This window comes from Oncorhynchus tshawytscha, linkage group LG26 (assembly GCF_018296145.1).
Source record: "Oncorhynchus tshawytscha isolate Ot180627B linkage group LG26, Otsh_v2.0, whole genome shotgun sequence".
NCBI classification, from domain to species: domain Eukaryota; kingdom Metazoa; phylum Chordata; class Actinopteri; order Salmoniformes; family Salmonidae; genus Oncorhynchus; species Oncorhynchus tshawytscha.
Window position 1 is genome coordinate 45774922 of NC_056454.1, and position 18791 is coordinate 45793712.

An 18791-nucleotide genomic window follows, 5' to 3' on the forward strand; every position below is an offset into this window, starting at 1 on the left:
TTTGATGATAGACCTACCTTCTTGACGTTAAGCTCAAGATCTGTCTTTAGGACAGAAGTGACCATCTTAGTAAATGTTCATGATTGTGGAAAATCTGTTAGACTTGTTAAATCATGAAGCTAAAGACAGGCACAAAATAGTTGACCTCTGTGCAAGTGTTTGAATATACATACGAAATAACAGATATAGTGGCATTTGCGCTATTGAATTTAGAACAACCGAAAATTATCACATTGCAGTCTGGACTGTATGTTACTGCAGAGATTCAAATGGCTTTCAAATCATCTCACCCGCAGACATCCTTTGCAAATACTTACCCAGGCTGGGATGTTCCACCTGATACCGAACATGTCTTATCTTAAGCCAATCTCTATTGCGAAACGTAGGAGAAAAACTCCAAGATTTTCAATCAATCAATCAATAAAATGTTATTTGTCGTGTGCACCGAAAAAAACAGGTGTAGTGGACCTTACAGTGAAATGCTTTCTTACAAGCCCATAACCAACAAGGCAGTTTTAAGAAAAATAATTGTTAAGTAAAAAATAGAAATAACAAATAATTATTAAAGAGCAGCAGTAAAATAACAATAGCGAGGCGATATACAGGGGGTTCCGGTACAAATTCAATGTGCAGGGGCACAGGTTTGTTCAGGTAATTGAGGTAATATGTACAGTGGGGCAAAAAAGTATTTAGTCAGCCACCAATTGTGCAAGTTCTCCCACTTAAAAAGACGAGAGAGGCCTGTAATTTTCATCATAGGTACACTTCAACTATGACAGACAAAATGAGAAAATCACATTGTAGGATTTTTAATTAATTTGCAAATTATGGTGGAAAATAAGTGTTTGGTCAATAACAAAAGTTTATCTCAATACTTTGTTATATACCATTTGTTGGCAATGACAGAGGTCAAACGTTTTCTGTAAGTCTTCACAAGGTTTTCACACACTGTTACTGGTATTTTGGTCCATTCCTCCATGCAGATCTCCTCAAGAGCAACTATGCATAGATAATAAACAGAGAATAGCAGCAGCGTAAAAGAGGTGAGGGGACAATGCAAATAGTCTGGGTATCCATTTGAATAGCTATTCAAGAGTCTTATGGCTTGGGGGTAGAAGCTGTTGAGAAGCCTTTTGGACCTAGACTTGGCGATCCGGTACCGCTTGCCGTGCGCTTGCAAAGAGAACAGTCTATGACTTGGGTAGCTGGAGTCTTTGACAAGTTTAGGGCCTTTCTCTGACACCTTCCTAATATAGAAGTATTGGATGGTAGGAAGATTGGCCCCAGTGATGTACTGGGCCGTATGCACTACCCTCTGTAGTGTCTTCAGTCAGACGCAGAGCAGTTGCCATACCAGGCAATGGTGCTCTCGATGGTGCAGCTGTAGAACCTTTTGATGATCTGTGGACCCATGCAAAAATGTTCAGTCTCCTGAGAGGGAATAAGCTTTGTGGTGCCCTCTTCACGATTGTCTTGAAGTGTTTGGATCTTTATAGTTTGTTGGTGACGTGGACACTAAGGAACATCAAGCTCTTAACCTGCTCCACTACAGCCTCATCAATGAGAATGGGGGCGTGCTCAGTCCTTCTATTCCTGTAGTCCACAATAATCTCCTTTATCTTGATCATGTTGACGGAGAGGTTATTATCCAGGCAACACACGGCCAGGTCTCATCGTTGTCGGTTATCAGGCCTACCACTGTTGTGTCGTCAGGCAAATGTAATGATGGTGTTGGAGTCGTGCCTGGCCATGCAGTCATGAGTGAACAGGAAGTACAAGAGGGGACTCACCCCTGAGGGCCCCCCTGTGTTTTATTTTATTTATTTATTTCACCTTTATTTAACCAGGTAGGCAAGTTGAGAACAAGTTCTCATTTACAACTGCGACCTGGCCAAGATAAAGCAAAGCAGTTCGACACATACAACAACACAGAGTTACACATGGAGTAAAACAAACATACAGTCAATAATACAGTAGAAAAATAAGTTTACCGGTATATACAATGTGAGCAAATGAGGTGAGATATAGGAGGTAAAAGCAAAAAAGGCCATGGTGGCGAAGTAAATACAATATAGCATGTAAAAACTTTTTTTTTTTTTTTAAATAAACACTGGAATGGTAGATTTGCAGTGGAAGAATGTGCAAAGTAGAGATAGAAATAATGGGGGTGCAAAGGAGCAAAATAATTAAATAAATACAGTAGTCGGGAGAGGTAGTTGTTTGGGCTAAATTATAGGTGGACTATGTACAGGTGCAGTAATCTGTGAGCTGCTCTGACAGCTGGTGCTTAAAGCTAGTGAGGGGATAAGTGTTTCCAGTTTCAGAGATTTTTGCAGTTCGTTCCAGTCATTGGCAGCAGAGAGCTGGAAGGAGAGGCGGCCAAAGTAAAAATGGGTAAAAATTGGTTTTGGGGGAGACCAGAGAGATATACCTGCTGGAGCGCGTGCTACGGGTGGGTGCTGCTATGGTGACCAGCGAGGTGAGATAAGGGGGGACTTTACCTAGCAGGGTCTTGTAGATGACCTGGAGCCAGTGGGTTTGGCGACGAGTATGAAGCGAGGGCCAGCCAACGAGACCGTACAGGTCGCAGTGGTGGGAAGTATATGGGGCTTTGGTGACAAAACGGATGGCACTGTCATAGACTGCATCCAATTTATTGAGTAGGGTATTGGAGGCTATTTTGTAAATGATGTCGCCGAAGTCGAGGATCGAGAGGATGGTCAGTTTTACGAGGGTATGTTTGGCTGCATGAGTGAAGGAGGCTTGTTGCGAAATAGGAAGCCAATTCTAGATTTAACTTTGGATTGGAGATGTTTGATGTGAGTCTGGAAGGAGAGTTTACAGTCTAACCAGACACCTAGGTATTTGTAGTTGTCCACATATTCTAAGTAAGAACCGTCCAGAGTAGTGATGCTGGACGGGCGGGCAGGTGCAGGCAGTGATCGGTTGAAGAGCATGCATTTAGTTTTACTTGTATATAAGAGCAAAATGGAGGCCACGGAAGGAGAGTTGTATGCCATTGAAGCTTGTCTGGAGGGTTGTTAACATCTTGAAGCTAGGGGCACTATTTTTACATTTGGAAAAATAACTTTCCCAAAGTAAATGGCCTATTTCTCAGGACCAGATGCTAGAATATGCATATAATTGACATATTAGGATAGAAAACACTGTAAAGTTTCCAAAACTGTAAAAATATTGTCTGTGAGTATAACAGAACTGATATTGCAGGCGAAAGCCTGAGAAAAATCCAATCAGGAAGTGACTCTTATTTTGAAACCCCTGTGTTCCTATGCATCCCTATTGCCCATTTAAAGGGATATCAACCAGATTCCCTTTTCTATGGCTTCCCTAAGGTGTCAACAGCATTTAGACATAGTTTCAGGCTTTTATTTTGAAGAATGAGCGTGAACGACCACATTGCATAAGTGGACAGGTGTGGGCTCTCAGAGTGAGCTGTGTGCAATTGAGTGAAGCGGCCATTGTTCCTCCCGCTGTTACGGAAAAAGCTACAGACTCGGTTGATATATTATCGAATATATATTTTAAAAACTACCTGAGGAATGATTATAAAAAACGTTTGACATGTTTCTGTGGACATTATGCAGACTATTTGGAATTTCCGTCTGCGTTGTCGTGACCGCTTTTTCCGGTGGATTTCTGAGCATAACGCGACAAACAAACAAAGGTATTTTGGGTATAAAAATAATCTTTATGGAAAAAAAGGAACATTTGCTGTTTAACTGGGAGTCTCGTGAGTGAAAACATCCGAAGATCATCAAAGGTAAACGGTTAATTTGATTGCTTTTCTGATTTTCGTGACCAAGCTTCCTGATGCTAAGTGTACATAATGCTATGGATAAGGATAAGGCTATGGATAAACTTACACAAACACTTGTATTGCTTTCGCTGTAAAGCATAAGTTCAAAATCTGAGATGACAGGGTGAGGCTAAGCTGTGTTTTGCTATATTGCACTTGTGATTTCATGAATATGAATATTTTCTAGTAATATTATTTGACTGTTGCGCTATGCTATTCAGCGTTGCTGATGAGAAATATACCGGATCTGGGGTGGGTGGTTCAAATTAACACAGTCCAAAGAAGGGCCAGAAGTATACAGAATGGTGTCATCTGCGTAGAGGTGGATCAGAGACTCACCAGCAGCAAGAGCGACATCATTGATCTATACAGAGAAGAGAATCGGTCCAAGAATTGAACCCTGTGGCACCCCCATAGAGACTGCCAGAGGCCCGGACAACAGTCCATCCAATTTAACACACTGAACACTATCAGAGAAATAGTCGGTGAACCAGGCGAGGCAATCATTTGAGAAACCAAGGCTATCGAATCTGCCGATGAGGTGATTGACAGACTCGAAGGCCTTGGCCAGGTCAATGAATACGGCTGCACAGTATTCTTTCTTATCGATGGCGGTTAAGATATTGTTTAGGACCTTGAGCGTGGCTGAGGTGCACCCATGAGCAGCTCTGAAACCAGACTGCAAAGCGAGGAAGGTATGGTGGGATTCGAAATGGTCGGTAATCTGTTTGTTGACTTGGCTTTCGAAGACCTTAGAAAGGCAGGGTAGGATAGATATAGGTATGTAGCAGTTTGGGTCAAGAATGTGTCCCCCTTTCAAGAGGGGGATGACCGCAGCTGCTTTCCAATCTTTTGGAATCTCAGACGACATGAAAGAGAGGTTGAACAAACTAGTAATTGGGGTTGCAACAATTTCGGCAGATAATTTTAGAAAGAAAGGGTCCAGATTGTCTAGCCCGGCTGATTTGTAGGGGTCCAGATTTTGCAGCTCTTTCCGAACATCAGCTGACTGGATTTGGGAGAAGGAGAAATGGGGAAGGCTTGGGCGAGTTGCTGTGGGGGGTGCAGTGCTGTTGACCGGGGTAGGGCTAGCCAGGTGGAAAGCATGGCCAGCTATAGAAAAATGCTTATTGAAATACTCAATTATAGTGGATTTATCGGTGGTGACAGTGTTTCCTATCCTCAGTGCAGTTGGCAGCTGGGAGGAGGTGTTCTTATTCTCCATGGACTTTACAGTGTCCCAGAGTTTGTGTTGCAGGAAGCAAATTTCTGCTTGAAAAAGCTAGCCTTGGCTTTTCTAACTGCCTGTGTGTATTGGTTTCTAGCTTCCCTGAAAAGTTGCATGTCACGGGGGCTGTTCGGTGCTAATGTAGAATGCCATAGGATGTTTTTGTGTTGGTTAAGGGCAGTCAGGTCTGGAGAGAACAAGGGGCTATATCTGTTCCTGGTTCTAAATTTCTTGAATGGGGCATGCTTATTTAAGATGGTGAGAAATGCATTTAAAAGAATAACCAGGCATCCTCTACTGACGGGATGAGGTCAATGTCCTTCCAGGATACCCCAGCCAGGTCGATTAGAAAGGCCTGCTCGCTGAAGTGCTTCAGGGAGCGTTTGACAGTGATGAGTGGAGGTCGTTTGACCTCTGACCCATTACGGATGCAGGCAATGAGGCAGTGATTGCTGAGATCTTGGTTGAAAAGAGCAGAGGTGTATTTAGAGGGCAAATTGGTAAGGATGATATCTATGAGGGTGCCCGTGTTTACGGCTTTGGGGTGGTACCTTGTAGGTTCACTGATAATTTGTGTGAGATTGAGGGCATCAAGTTTAGATTGTAGGATGGCTGGGGTGTTAAAACAAGTCAAACTATTTTTCAATTTAATCCTCAGGTACCCTAAAATGTAATTAAACATCTTGTAAATCTACCCATCGTGTCTGATTTTTTAAAATGTTTTACAGCGAAAAGACAACACATATTTATGTTAGATCACCACCAAATCCAAAAAAACACACAGCCATTTTTCCCAGCCAAAGTTAGAGCCACAAAAGCAGAATTAGAGATCAAATTAATCACTACCCTTTGATAAGCCTCATCAGATGACACTCATATGACATCATCTTACACAATACGTTAATGTTTTGTTCGATAACATTGGCGCCATGTTCAGAAATGCCTCCAAAATATCCGGAGTAATTACAGAGAGCCACGTCATATAACAGAAATACTCATCATAAACTTTGACGAAAGATACATGTTTTACATATAATTAAAGATACACTGGTTCTTAATGCAACCGCTGTGTCAGATTTCTTTTAAACGTTACGAAAAAAGCATACAATGCAATAATCTGAGACGGCGCTCAGAAGTAAATATACGTATATACAGGACGAATAAACTGGCCAACCTAAGTAGAGAATCAATCTTCAGGATGTTATTATCATATATATCCAATAACGTTCCAACCAGAGCATTCATTTTTGTCTACAGAGTAATGGAACGCAAGAGATATCATGAGTACCAGGAACTGGCATTCTGCCAGACCAGTGACTCAAATAGCTGCCTTCCGGTCCCACATCACACTAGAGGCTTCATTCCACGTTCTACTGACTGTTGACATCTAGTGGAAGGCGTAGGAAGTGCGAACAGATCCATATCTTATTTGGATGTGAATAGGCTATGAGTTGAAAATCAACCAGCCCCAGAATTTCCACTTCCTGTTTGGAAGTTTGCCTGCCCTATGAGTTCTGTTATACTCACAGACATAATTCAAACAGTTTTAGAAACGTCAGAGTGTTTTCTATCAAATAGTATATGGGACAGAGTAGGAGGCAGTTCACTATGGGCACGCTATTCATCAAAAAGTGAAAATGCTGCCCCCTATCCCAAAAAGGTTAATGCATGGCCAACACACAAGTTCGACATACAAGTTCCTTACTTTTTCCCCTTCTACTTGCCTCTTCCATTTTTGTGGTAAAACTTTCTGAGATCTAGCCATTATTTACTATTTTACACCTAGGGTTACTATGCATAACTTTAACCCATATTCTAGGCATTTATCAAATCAAATCAAATTTATTTGTCACATACACATGGTTAGCAGATGTTAATGCGAGTGTAGCGAAATGCTTGTGCTTCTAGTTCCGACAATGCAGTAATAACCAACGAGTAATCTAACCTAACAATTCCAAAACTACTACCTTATACACACAAGTGTAAAGGAATAAAGAATATGTACATAAAGATATATAAGTGAGTGATGGTACAGAACGGCATAGGCAAGATGCAGTAGATGGTATCTAGTACAGTGTATATACATGTATATATGAGATGAGTAATGTAGGGTATGTAAACAAAGTGGCATACTTTAAAGTGGCTAGTGATACATGGATTACATAAAGATGCAGTAGATGATGTAGGGTACAGTATATACATATACATATGAGATGAGTAATGTAGGGTATGTAAACATTATATTAAGTAGCATTGTTTAAAGTGGTTAATGATATATTTTACATCAATTTCCATCAATTCCCATTATTAAAGTGGCTGGAGTTGAGTCAGTGTGTTGGCAGCAGCCACTCAATGTTAGTGGTGGCTGTTTAACAGTCTGATGGCCTTGAGATAGAAGCTGTTTTTCAGTCTTTCGGTCCCTGCTTTGATGAACCTGTACTGACCTCGCCTTCTGGATGATAACGGGGTGAACAGGCAGTGGCTCGGGTGGTTGTTGTCATTGATGATCTTTATGGTCTTCCTGTGACATCGGGTGGTGTAGGTGTCCTGGAGGGCAGGTAGTTTGCCCCTGGTGATGCGTTGTGCAGACCTCACTACCCTCTGGAGAGCCTTACGGTTGTGGGCGGAGCAGTTGCCGTACCAGGCGGTGATACAGCCCGACAGGATGCTCTCGATTGTGCATCTGTAGATGTTTGTGAGTGCTTTTGGTGACAAGCCGAATTTCTTCAGCCTTATTCACGACGCTGTCTGTGTGGGTGGACCAATTCAGTTTATCCGTGATGTGTATGCCGAGGAACTTACTACCCTCTCCACTACTGTCCCATCGATGTGTATAGGGGGGTGCTCCCTCTGCTATTTCCTGAAGTCCACAATCATCTCCTTAGTTTTGTTGACGTTGAGTGTGAGGTTATTTTCATGACACCACACTCCGAGGGCCCTCACCTCCTCCCTGTAGGCCGTCTCGTCGTTGTTGGTAATCAAGCCTACCACTGTAGTGTCGTCCGCAAACTTGGTGATTGAGTTGGAGGCGTGCATGGCCACGCAGTCATGGGTGAACAGGAAGTACAGGAGAGGGCTCAGAACGCACCCTTGTGGGGCCCCAGTGTTGAGGATCAGCGGGATGGAGATGTTGTTACCTACCCTCACCACCTGGGGGCGGCCGTCAGGAAGTCCAGGAACCAGTTGCACAGGGTGGGGTCGGATACTATGGTGTTAAATGATGAGCTGTAGTCGATGAACAGCATTCTCACATAGGTATTCCTCTTGTCCAGATGGGTTAGGGCAGTGTGCAGTGTGGTTGAGATTGCATTGTCTGTGGACCTATTTGGGCGGTAAGTAAATTGGAGTGGGTCTAGGGTGTCAGGTAGGGTGGAGTGGGTCTAGGGTGGAGGTGATATGGTCCTTGACTAGTCTCTCAAAGCACTTCATGATGACGGAAGCTCAGTTACCTTAGCTTTCCTGGGAACAGGGACAATGGTGGCCCTCTTGAAGCATGTGTGAACAGCAGACTGGGATAAGGATTGATTGAATATATCCGTAAACACACCAGCCAGCTGGTCTGCGCTCCAGTCGTACTTTATCCAGTCGTACTTTATCCAAAGCCTTTTCAAAATCTGCTATGAAAATCATGCCTGGTTCCCCGATATTTCATAGTATTCTATTGTTTCCATTACTTGTTTGATATTATCTCCAATGTATCATCCATGTAAAAAAACTGTCTGATTAGGATGAATAATATCTGACAATACTTTTTTAAATTCAATGCGCCAAGCATTTTGCTATGATTTTTGCATCACAAAACTGAAGTGTAGGAGGCCTCCAATTTTTTAAATGAACTGGATCTTTATATACAGTGGGGCAAAAAAAGTATTTAGTCAGCCACCAATTGTGCAAGTTCTCCCACTTAAAAAGATGAGAGAGGCCTGTAATTTTCATCATAGGTACACTTCAACTATGACAGACGAAATGAGAAGAAAAAACAATCCAGAAAATCACATTGTAGGATTTTTTTATGAATTTATTTGCAAATTATGGTGGAAAATAAAATGTTCCTCCATTTCTTTTTGTTTTTTTTCTAACTTATTCTGTGCCTACTATTTGTCATTCAATTTCCTTTGTTAATATGGACTCTTCTGATCTAAATTGATTTTGTTTTATAGATGAGTCCTGAATTGCATGGCCTCTAAATGCACATTTAAAGGTGTCCCATACAATAAGGGAATCTGCTGTACCTATGTTATGTCTGAAAAAGTCAGTTATAAATTCTTCTGTCCTAGTTCTAAACAATTTATCATCTAGAAGGGTTTGATTAAATTTCCAATATCCTAAGAGTAATATATATGCTAATTATGTGATGATCCTACCGCATTCTGTCTCCTATCAACACTTTTTTATCTTTTGGTGCCAGAGAGAAAGGCATAAGAAAGTAGTTAAGACGACTAACTTGATTAAGCCTCCACCATGTATATGTCACTAAGTCAGGGAATTTAAGCCTCCATATATCCACTAATTCAAATATATCCATGACATTCATGATTTCCTTAAGTGCCTGAGGAAGATAGTTTGTAGTGTGATTTCCTTTCCGGATCATAGAGGTATTTAAGACCAAATTAAAATGTCCCACCTTAATAATAGAGTCTAGTGTTGCTTGTAGAGTTAGTAAATTCTTATATATATTTTCAAAGAAGCTTGGATAATCTTTATCTGTTTATTGTCCAATAACATATTTAAAATAATCCATCTACCTTGATGATCTGTTTGAACAATTTGCACATTTGGATCAAAATTACTGTTAATTAATAGCATCACCCCTTTTGAATTTCTTTGCCCTTGGGAGAAATACATCCCCCTCCACCCCACAGTCCTTTTTCCACAAAACTTAATCTAAAATTGTTGAATGAGTTTCCTGTAAACAATAGATAGGAACTGCGGTAGGAACTGAAAACAAGTTCCTAAGAAATATCGTTTCCCAATGAGAACTCACCGAACAGACAGAGACCTCAAAAAAATCTGAACGGTTAGTCCTCTGGGTTTTGCCTGCTACATAAGTTCTGTTATACTCACAGACATGATTCAAACAGTTTCAAAAACTTCAGAGTGTTTCCCATCCCAATCTACAAATAATATGCATATCTTATATTCTTGGCATGAGTAGCAGGAAGTTGAAATTGGGCACCCGATTTATCCAAAAGTAAAGATGCTGCCCCCTATACCTTAAGAAGTTAATAGAAAATGACTCAAGTAAAATAAATGGTTACTCAGTAAAATACTACTTCAGTAAATGTCTAAAAGTATTTGGTTTCAAATATACTTAAGTATCAAAAGTATATGCAATTCCTAAAAGTATCTAAATTAAAAGTATAAATCATTTCAAATTCCTTATATTAATATATTATTTATTGTTATTTATGGATAGCCAGGGGCAGATTCCAACACTCAGACATCCTTTACAAATGAACCATGTGTGTTTAGTCAGTCTGTCAGATCAGAGACGGTAGGGATGACCAGGGAATGACCAGGGGATGACCTCTGGTACTTCCGGCGCCGACAGAGATGGCCGCCTCGCTTCGCGTTCCTAGGAAACTATGCAGTTTTTTGTTTTTTTACGTGTTATTTCTTACACTAGTACCCCAGGTCATCTTAGGTTTCTTTACATACAGCCGAGAAGAACTACTGAATATAAGATCAGCGTCAACTCACCATCAGTACGACCAAGAATATGTTTTTCGCGATGCGGATCCTGTGTTCTGCCTTACAACCAGTGTAACCGAGTGGATCACATGCAGCGACCAAAAAAAAAAACAACTCAGAAAAAGAGGGAAACGAAGCGGTCTTCTGGTCAGACTCCGGAGACGGGCACATCGTGCACCACTCCCTAGCATTCTTCTTGCCAATGTCCAGTCTCTTGACAACAAGGTTGATGAAATCCGAGCAAGGGTAGCATTCCAGAGGGACATCAGAGATTGTAACGTTCTTTGCTTCAAGGAAACATGGCTAACTGGAGAGACGCAATCCGAAGCTGTGCAGCCAGCGGGTTTCTCCACGCATCGCGCCGACAGAAACAAACATCTTTCTGGTAAGAAGACGGGCGGGGGCGTATGTCTTATGGCCAACGTGACATGGTGTGATGAAAGAAACATACAGGAACTCAAATCCTTCTGTTCACCTGATTTAGAATTCCTCACAATCAAATGTAGACCGCATTATCTACCAAGAGAATTCTCTTCGATTATAATCACAGCCGTATATATCCCCCAAGCAGACACATCGATGGCTCTGAACGAACTTTATTTAACTCTCTGCAAACTGGAAACGATTTATCCAGAGGCTGCATTCATTGTAGCTGGGGATTTTAACAAGGCTAATCTGAAAACAAGACTCCCTAAATTTTATCAGCATATCGATTGCGCAACCAGGGGTGGAAAGACCCTGGATCATTGTTACTCTAACTTCCGCGACGCATATAAGGCCCTGCCCCGCCCCCTTTCGGAAAAGCTGACCACGACTCCATTTTGTTGATCCCTGCCTACAGACAGAAACTAAAACAAGAAGCTCCCACGCTGAGGTCTGTCCAACGCTGGTCCGACCAAGCTGACTCCACACTCCAAGACTGCTTCCATCACGTGGACTGGGAGATGTTTCGTATTGCGTCAGACAACAACATTGACGAATACGCTGATACGGTGTGCGAGTTCATTAGAACGTGCGTTGAAGATGTCGTTCCCATAGCAACGATTAAAACATTCCCTAACCAGAAACCGTGGATTGATGGCAGCATTCGTGTGAAACTGAAGGCACGAACCACTGCTTTTAATCAGGGCAAGGTGTCTGGTAACATGACTGAATACAAACAGTGCAGCTATTCCCTCCGCAAGGCTATCAAACAAGCTAAGCGCCAGTACAGAGACAAAGTAGAATCTCAATTCAACGGCTCAGACACGAGGTATGTGGCAGGGTCTACAGTCAATCACGGACTACAGGAAGAAACCCAGCCCAGTCACGGACCAGGATGTCTTGCTCCCAGGCAGACTAAATTACTTTTTTGCCCGCTTTGAGGACAATACAGTGCCACTGACACGGCCTGCAACGGAAACATGCGGTCTCTCCTTCACTGCAGCCGAAGTGAGTAAGACATTTAAACGTGTTAACCCTCGCAAGGCTGCAGGCCCAGACGGCATCCCCAGCCGAGAATGCTGTTCATCGACTACAGCTCGGCATTCAACACCATAGTACCCTCCAAGCTCGTCATCAAGCTCGAGACCCTGGGTCTCGACCCCGCCCTGTGCAACTGGGTACTGGACTTCCTGACGGGCCTCCCCCAGGTGGTGAGGGTAGGCAACAACATCTCCTCCCCGCTGATCCTCAACACTGGGGCCCCACAAGGGTGCGTTCTGAGCCCTCTCCTGTACTCCCTGTTCACCCACGACTGCGTGGCCATGCACGCCTCCAACTCAATCATCAAGTTTGCGGACGACACAACAGTGGTAGGCTTGATTACCAACAACGACAAGACGGCCTACAGGGAGGAGGTGAGGGCCCTCGGAGTGTGGTGTCAGGAAAATAACCTCACACTCAACGTCAACAAAACTAAGGAGATGATTGTGGACTTCAGGAAACAGCAGAGGGAACACCCCCATCCACATCGATGGAACAGTAGTGGAGAGGGTAGCAAGTTTTAAGTTCCTCGGCATACACATCACAGACAAACTGAATTGGTCCACTCACACAGACAGCATCGTGAGGAAGGCGCAGCAGCGCCTCTTCAACCTCAGGAGGCTGAAGAAATTCGGCTTGTCACCAAAAACACTCACAAACTTCTACAGATGCACAATCGAGAGCATCCTGGCGGGCTGTATCACCGCCTGGTATGGCAACTGCACCGCCCTCAACCGTAAGGCTCTCCAGAGGGTAGTGAGGTCTGCACAACGCATCACCGGGGGCAAACTACCTGCCCTCCAGGACACCTACACCACCCGATGCTACAGGAAGGCCATAAAGGTCATCAAGGACATCAACCACCCGAGCCACTGCCTGTTCACCCCGCTGCCATCCAGAAGGCGAGGTCAGTACAGGTGCATCAAAGCTGGGACCGAGAGACTGAAAAACAGCTTCTATCTCAAGGCCATCAGACTGTTAAACAGCCACCACTAACATTGAGTGGCTACTGCCAACACACTGTCAATGACACTGACTCTACTCCAGCCACTTTAATCATGGGAATTGATGGGAAATGATGTAAATGTATCGCTAGCCACTTTAAACAATGCTACCTTATATAATGTTACTTACCCTACATTGTTCATCTCATATGCATACGTTGATACTGTACTCTATATCATCGACTGCATCCTTATGTAATACATGTATCACTAGCCACTTTAACTATGCCACTTGGTTTACATACTTATCTCATATGTATATACTGTACTCGATATCATCTACTGTATCTTGCCTATGCTGCTCTGTACCATCACTCATTCATATATCCTTATGTACATATTCTTTATCCCCTTACACTGTGTATGACAGTAGTTTTTTTTGGAATTGTTAGTTAGATTACTTGCTCGTTATTACTGCATTGTCGGAACTAGAAGCACAAGCATTTCGCTACACTCGCATTAACATCTGCTAACCATGTGTATGTGACAAATAAAATTTGATTTGATTTGATTTGATTTGAGGGATGTTCTCCTGATAAGTGCATGAATTGGACCATGTTCCTGTCCTGCTACGAGTGTCAGGGAAAATGTATGGAGTAAAAAGTACATTATTTTCTTTTGGAATGTAGTGAAGTAAAAGCAAAAGTTGTCCAAAATATAAAAAGTAACTTAAAGTACAGATAGCCCAAAAAATGACTTATGTAGTATTTTTACAAAAGTACTTTACACAACTGCACCAGCAATATCATAATTTCAACATAATTATTGTATGAAATGGTAGGCTACAATAGCCTACAATGGCATAGAAATGAATAGCCTAGTTTATGACAGATGCAATTACACAACGGGTGGGTCTAATCCTGGATGCTGATTGGTTAAAACCCCATTCCAGTCTGTCTTTTCCACAAGTTAACACCGGCTAATGCTATGCCATTGAATTTGCTCTGTTTCATCTCAGTGTGAAATGAACTGTCTCATCAGCTCAGCAAGGCAATTTATAAACTGGATTACCACTATGAAAATCATGTAGAGCAAGCAGAGATTTGTATCAGCCTTGCTGGCTATCTTTCCGACATTTCCAACATTGTTTCAATATTGAAATTCTATATCCAGTTGTCCCATAGTGATGAACGTGTTGGGAGAGAACAGAGAACTTTTCTCAGCCAGTCGAAATCATGAATCTGCATGCCACATTTTTATGGATAAGAAATTTCAAAAGAATACAAGTAAATCCAAACTAAATGCAGCTATTTTGAGGTGTTTCCAGCTTCAATTTGAAGTGATTGTGTTAGATGTGTTGTTGGCTAGCTCCTCTGAACAACAATGTCCTGACGAGAGAGCACATTTTCTATTGCATCATTAGCCCATTGTTATGAATGTGTCCAAATAAATGTCACTAGAAAACAGTTTAAACAAATGCCAATGTAGCTACTGTCATTATTCTGGCTGCACTGTTTGACGTGACTGTAAGTTAGCTGTAGTTGGCTAGCAAGCAAGGGATAAGAACATTGAAAACCAGTATGGCTATGGAACATTTAGAATTAATGACTGGGTCGTGTCCACAAATACAGAACAAAAATACTTAACTGGGTCTCGTCTCTGGCAACCAAACCGATAGAACGAACGACCAGCCTGCTTGGGCAGCAACCTTAGATTTGTGTCGGGACTATAGTTAGTGGACGGATGAAATGGTATGAATAAAATTATAAAAATGTTATTTATGAAAATATATCAAACATTATTTTGGTAGCCCATTGTATATTGTATATATGTGATAAAGCGAAACCATTTAATGCCATTTCATTGTGGACTTTTTCCCATAACACAAGCAGGCAAGGGAGTTTCATCACTTCCATTTCAAATGTCAACTCATGCGGGGCGGCAGGGTAGCCTAGGGGTTAGAGTGTTGGACTAGTAACCGAAAGGTTGCAAGTTCGAATCCCCGAGCTGACAAGGTACAAATCTGTTGTTCTACCCCTGAACCTGGCAGTTAATCCATTGTTCCTAGGCCGTCATTGAAAATAAGAATTTGTTCTTAACTGACTTGCCTAGTAAGATAAAGGAAAAACTTTAAAGCCCAAGAACTGAGCACGTGTAAGACCCTTAGATTGACAAGGTTTTTCCATTAGAAAAGTCGACATGAGAAAAGAGTTTACTATAAACCATCTCTGAGTGAAATGATCTAAAGCCTCTAGAGCGCCTAGAGTCATTTTCCAGTGCTTTGTTGCTGTTTTATCAGTTCTAGCGTGTTAAATGTTTTATGGAAAAAGGACTGAAAATAGGTGTCTCCATAATGACAATCTAAATAGCCTACCTACCACTGGAAAAAAGTTGACACCACGTATGTGAATGCTGCTCTGTCTCCATGACTCACCTGCAGCGTGCTCTCAACACACTCGGTCCTCCCCCCCCCACCACCACTCACTCAGTAACAGCCTGCACACTGCCTGATAGTCAGCAGCATCAGGTCACAGTGAAATATATTAAACAATATATATAAAAATATGTATAAAGACAAATGCCATGGCGGCCGCAACAGTTCTTTCAATTGACAATTTTCAAAATGATCTAGAACATATCAATGGTTAAAGTATAAACATCACAGAAGATGTTTAAGGAAACATTTTATTCTGAAACAGTCTGTGCTGAAGGAAGTCATGTGTTTATGGTCTGCAAAAGGACTTTACGAATGAGTAGTAAATGGTTTATAATTACATTTATTAAACATTTCATGAATTTTTAAATCATTAATACATACTATAAAAGTTGTTTATAAATGTGTGAATAACTAGCTTCCTAAAACTAATTTGGGAGTATTGATAAATTATTTATTAATAAACTATTTACTCATCCATTATAAAACATTTTTTACAAGGTGTTATTATAAAGTGTTACCAATCTCTATTTTAATTCAGAGAAAACAGCTTCTGAGAAAGCTGCTCTGGTGTGACCCCTGACCTGGCAGCAGTGATGTAGTGAGAGTAGTGGTAGAGTTCATAACCAGTATGTTGAGGTTGAAGTGTCTGCTACAGTGTCCTGCACTGTTGAGTTGATTCAATAATGCATTTTGTAGTCATTAATACATGTCATAATACCCAGGTGAGTAATATTTAGCAAATGTGTGCGTAATAATTAATGGTGAGCAAACTGTAAATGCCTTTCAAATGGTTTATTACTGAACATTGTAGTGGTACACAATTGCATATTCTTGCATATTACCCTCAACTACTTACATACGCCATTGAGATAGACTTGGACGTTGTCTGATATCACGCAGTATTGAACATTTCAACTTCACTGCACTTGTTAAAGGTGTTGTGTAACAATCGAGCCACTAGGGGGTGATGTTAAACATACATAATGACTCGTTCTCAAAATGTACTTTTAGAATACTTACATACAACTTATCATTAAATAACATGGAACAACAACAGACGTTGGTTTTTGGAATGTACAACCCAAAATGACTACAATGTATTTTATAAAACAAGCTTATGGCTTCTTATACGTTTTCCAAGTCATTCCAATCCAATCTAGACAAATCATTCTGTATCAACACCACATTCATCTCTGTATTGTCAGAGACCAATTGTGTAACATAACTATGTTTTTCAAACTGGGAAATAAAAATATAGGTACTATGAACGCCTTAACTTCAGAGATAAAATATGTTTAGCCGTCACTTTGAACCATGGATAAAATAAAGCATAAATTATTGGATTAATTAAGGAATTAGCAAGTGGCAGAAAGCTGATGATGAATGATAATAAATTGTCACTTAAGAAAGAAAAAAACAAAAAAGAAAATAGAAATGGAATCCAACAACTTAGATAGGTGAAAACAACAATAGCTAGAGTTTTTGCTGCTTTTCTCTCAGACTTATTTGCCTGTACAGTTTTAACACCAGACACACTGGCAGCCTCTTTTGAAAATACCTTTCTGGCTTGTGATGTGGCCACCACAAAGATTTTCATATAAAGTGTTATGATAATAGAGCACGGGACAACCATTGTAATTACGAAGTCAATTATATTGCCCCACATATGGTGTATATTGACGATATCTTGATCTACTCCGCCACACACGCCGCGCATGTGTCTCTGGTGCGCAAGGTACTTGGGCGGCTGCTGGAGCATGACCTGTACTTTAAATGGACCTAATTTTTCAGAGAGAAAACTTGTAAAACGGTCCAATTCGACAAGAACACAGCAGGGGGGTTAAGTCATAAATAAAGGACCCATCTTAAAGACTACAATGGCCCTTTCAAAGAGGAGAGTGTGAGGCCTCTGGAGTTGTTTTTTTAATTAATAGAATTTAAAAAATTGATTGACACTCCCTGAACAGGCCATCCTTGGACACACCCTTCCCCCCCCGAGAACTCTTTTTAAAATGTTAAAGGTTAGACATTATTAATTTCTCCCGAGTGGTGCAGTGTTCTAAGGCACTGCTTCTCAGTGCAAGAGACGTCACTACAGTCCCTGGTTCAAATCCAGGCTATATCACATCCTGCAGTGATTTGGAGTCCCATAGGGCGGTGCATAATTTGCCCAGGGTCGCCCGGGGTAGGCCGTAATTGTAAATTAAGATTTTGTTCTTTAACTGACTTCCTAATTAAATACAAATGAAATAAAATGTAAAAATGTAAAAGATATGTTTATAAATTACATTTTCTCTTTTTATATTAATATATAAATCTTTAGTACAGAAATGCATACATATTACTATTATTCAAAATGTACTGCAATATTAAACTATACCACTAATGTTTTTTTTACTAAACCTTGTATATTATTATTAAACAATACTACACTTTAAAACCTAATAAATGTTTACATTTATCGTAATTTTTTTGTAGGATTGAAAAATGTTTATAATTATTTTCTTAGAAAAAAGGCATTTGATCCTTTTCAGATTCCTATTGTAACCTGGCACTATCCACACAGCCTGGCCTCAGACACACACAAAAACACACACCCCAACTAACCTATTTCTCTTGTAGAGAGAGAGAGAGAGAGAGAGAGAGGGAGAGAGAGATTTCATTAAAGGTAAATTACATTTTCTTTGAAAATCTTCTTATTTTCCTCTAAATATTTAGTACAGTAATTCATACATATTACTATTATTAAAATGTACTATGCAATATTAAAACTATAACACACACTTTTTTTTACTAAACCTTACATATTATTATTAAACAATACTAAACTTTAATACCCAATAAACGTTTAAATGTATAATTATTTTTTGTAGGAAAGACAGTTTATTATAATTTTATTTTAAAATAAGGCTTTTGCTCCTTGATCAGGGTTTCTCCCTCTCTCTCTCTCTGTTTGTAACACCCCTAGCTTGTAACCTGACACCAAACATGCAGCCTGGCCTCAGACACACACAAACACACACATCCCAATGAATCAATGTCTCTTGTGTAGAGAGAGCGAGAGAAAGAGAGCTGTCATTCATTTATTAAGGTAAATACAATTTTCTTCTAAATCTTTAGTAAAGAAATGCATACATATTACAATTATTAAAAAGTTCACTGTACAATCTTAAACTATAACACTGTTTTTTTTTACAGAACCTTTGTATG

At 40.7% G+C, this 18791-nt stretch overlaps 1 protein-coding gene across 3 annotated transcripts in view; it reads left to right on the top strand.

The window, feature by feature from the left end:
• LOC112225654 (trace amine-associated receptor 13c-like) overlaps nucleotides 1-18791 on the top strand; it is a 122946-nt gene that overhangs the window by 1280 nt on the left and 102875 nt on the right. For all 3 annotated transcript variants that reach the window (XM_042306705.1, XM_042306707.1, XM_042306706.1), the window contains exons 3-4: nucleotides 18204-18249; nucleotides 18550-18672. The gene's annotated coding sequence lies outside the window, so the exon portion shown is untranslated. The remainder of the gene's footprint in view (nucleotides 1-18203; nucleotides 18250-18549; nucleotides 18673-18791) is intronic.